The 3,404-nt window shown below is 41.9% G+C and overlaps 1 non-coding gene across 1 annotated transcript; it reads right to left on the bottom strand.

The window, feature by feature from the left end:
- Positions 1–853: 853 nt before the first annotated feature.
- trnas-uga (transfer RNA serine (anticodon UGA)) lies at positions 854–935 on the bottom strand. Its single transcript has one exon. It is a non-coding gene; the product is annotated as a tRNA-Ser (tRNA).
- Positions 936–3,404: the final 2,469 nt, after the last annotated feature.

Genomic DNA, 3,404 nt, shown 5'->3' with positions numbered 1-3,404 from the left:
AACATATCTTCATTATGATGGTTCATTGTTTCCTGTAGAGGCGAGGTGTTTTACACATATTAGTGCACGTTTAAGAGATTTAAAAGCAGCAGAACAACCAGACACAGCAACAAGTGTTCCCAATAAGACAACAACGTAATCCTGGGTCGAACAATTCAATTAGTTCATTGCCTGGAGACATAAATAGTTCGATTTTGGCCACTCAGTTTCAATTTTAATCAGGAATATATATACATTTCAATGCAAATTTTAATTGCGTCTCTTGAAAGTCTTTAAAAAAAAACAGGGACCCAGTCAGATGCTCTTGGGTATGAGACGGGGGACATTGAACTGTTGAGAGGAGGACTGCCAAGACCTTGCATGTAACAATCTTCTTGAAAAGATATATATCTGGAAAATAACTTTTCGATCCTTGATCTTTGACACAAAATCTTTGACACAGGGACAAATAAGAGACAGGAAGATCCGAAGACAAGAACCTACAGTTGCTTAGTTTTGATAAAGAAGTGCTGTTCTGTAAACCTTAACTGGGAGTTTTATCTGAATAGCATTAACGAATGGAACATCAAAATGGGTAATAGAAATACATTGGTCTGTTAATTTATCTCTCTTTTACTTTAGAAATGAAGTGCTGAATTTTTACTACGTGTAGTTCTTAGAATAGAATTGTTGCAGATTCCTGTACAGTGTAAATCGTTTTTGTGGTATGCTGGAGGGTTTACGCTGGCAAGACAAGTGCACATCTGTGCAGTTCATTGAGTGAACTGGAGACCTGCACCATTCATGTCCTGGATGAAGTCATTCGCTCCGCCGTGATCTGAGTCGCCAAATGTGAAAGGCTACCCAACTTCTCCGTAGTTGACAGGATTCGAACCTGCGTGGAAATGCCCCAATGGATTTCAAGTCCATCACCTTAACCACTCGGCCACAACTACAAAGACGGACCGTTTTCTCATTTCCAGGTCTTTGTCCCTGGGGAGCTTAGCTGTAGTTAATCATTGTTTGCTTATTTGAATTCGAAACCCACAGCTTTCAAATCGATGAAATGTCGGGACAAAATGGATCTGCGTGCTTCACCCCGATAGGTGGGATCTATAACCAGCTTAAACGACGGCGGAAAATACAGAAAAATACTCAGCAGGTCGAACAGGATCTGGGTTGGGAAAAGGCGATTCAACGTTTCAAAACTTTTTCAGAACGTAATCAGAACTCCGTTTTCTCCCAGTAGCACTGACAAACCTGCTGACATTCCACAGAATTTTCTTTTTTTTTCAGATTCCCAACATCCACAGTCCTTTGCATTAGCCATTAAAGCGATACAGAAATTCCTTTGTGATTCTGGATAAGATTCCTGTTTGGGGCACATTTTTCTGACCACATTAAAAACCCGGAGCTGTGCAGGAAAGAAAGCCAAAGAAGTATGAGCAGTGAGAGATCCGACCCTGGAACGTCCCAAAACACCAACCGTTCGGTTAATGGATGAACGTGTTGACCAATTACGCAACTGAGACGGGTAAACTCATTCATTGTACGATCCAAAAACAGGCTTTTCACGAATTCAAACTTCAGCCTACCCTTCACGAAGTGATTGATGTCCTGTATCAGTTTTTCTTTTGCAAAATAAATCCTGGGGCATTCACTGCAGTGAATCCTGTACCCGCTGGAAAAACATCCACGTCACAGCAACCAACGTTTCTACAACAGGAGTCCTGCTCTCTTTGAGTATTTTTTCAAACTTATTTGCACCCGAGTCTTCTCGTGGTCTTGTAGCCGTGGCGAGGTTTGAATTCCTGACGCGCAGGAATGAAAATCTTTTCAATGTCTCAGATTGGTTGATGTCTAGAGAACAACACAATCAACGTCGCGGCCTCTTAAAGACTGGCTGTGTTAAGTTGGATATTCCATCTTCATTCACCTGTGGTTTCGCTTCCCAAAGAGATTCGAAAGTTTTCGAAAGCTGCGGACATGCGTTTACTGTTATTTTTCCTTGTTGTTTTTTAACCTGCCAACTGGCGATATTTTCCCAAAACCTCTTCGCAATCCTCCGCTTGCATTATGTCCAGCGATGAGCAAACCCCTTTTGTCGATAAATTACTGAGGTTGGGATTCTTCTCTTTGGAACAACGAGGTTTAACTGGAGATTTTCATGGTCTGTTTACAATGATGGCGGAGGGCGCAGTGCGGATGGGTGGGTTGATGTTCTGGAGGAAATTTTGCCAACGATCAGTGTCAGTTTCCAGAGGACTGGGGCTAAAGATATTTAATGAAAAACGAAATTTGCGGAGAGTATATAGAGCCTAATCTCAAGGGAACCGTTAATCGTTTAAGACACAGATGAGGAGGACATTCTATCTTTCAGAGAGTAGCAAATCTGCAGAATTCTTTACAATGAAGGGCTGTCAAGGCTGAGTATAATCAAGCTGAGACGGCCGCACAATTAGTCACTTTGGGGATCAAGAAGAGTGGGGATAAGGTGGACAAGTGCCGTTAAGAATGAACCAAATCAGACATGACTTCATTAAAAGGTTGAGCAGACCTGATGAGACGAATGGCTTCCATATGTTACAATATCTTATCTGTCATTTGGAAACTGCGAGAGACAATTGTGAAGAAAGAAATTGCAGGACGTTGAGAAAAGATGATTGGAGTCAAAGTGAGTCAACATCATTTGTTGAATGGATAACACACTTGACAAATTTGTCAGAGTCCTTTGATAATATTTCGAGCAGAGCTGATTAAATGTTTGCTCGCATTCCATAAGAGACCTTATCAAAAGCCATAGCACAAGGTCGGAGTTCACGGTGAAAAGTTAAAAAAAAGGCCAGGATTGTCTGTTGTTCATTTAATGCAAGACACAGAATCTGCATTATTGTATATTTTCAAGTTGTAAAAATGTAATTAGTAAAGTGCTGGAATGGTGAGTCATAGGACTTCAACGATTTATATCTGCCTTAATGACTTGATGCAATTGGCAGAATGAAATGTGCCCAGTTTTACTGACGATACACAATAGGGGGGAGAACATTTTGCAATGAGGACAGTGGAATCTGGAAATGGTTAGTGACAGGTTGAGTGGGTGGGCAAGCAATAAGTGCACGGAGGTGGTTGTAAAGTTGATAGTTTGGAGGGGAGGGTGATGCACATGGGTTGGAAGGAAATGGGACAGATGGGACAGGTCATAAGGACGGTGCTGGGCTGGAAGTTTTGAAGTGAGGCCAGGTGGAGGGAGGGGAAATGTGGAAACTGGTGAAATCCTAATTGATGCCATGGGTTTCGAGCTCTCCGATGTGGAGATTTTGCCTTAGAACATAGAACAATGAAACAATACAGCGCAGCACAGGCCCTTTGGCTTTCAATGTTGCGCCGACCTGTGAACTAATCTGAACTCATCCCCCAATATTATC

This window comes from Hemiscyllium ocellatum, unplaced genomic scaffold, assembly GCF_020745735.1.
Source record: "Hemiscyllium ocellatum isolate sHemOce1 unplaced genomic scaffold, sHemOce1.pat.X.cur. scaffold_96_pat_ctg1, whole genome shotgun sequence".
In the NCBI taxonomy this organism is placed as follows: Eukaryota; Metazoa; Chordata; class Chondrichthyes; order Orectolobiformes; family Hemiscylliidae; genus Hemiscyllium; species Hemiscyllium ocellatum.
The sequence above is the reverse complement of the archived record's forward strand: the minus strand, read 5'-3'. Positions and strand labels throughout refer to the sequence as shown.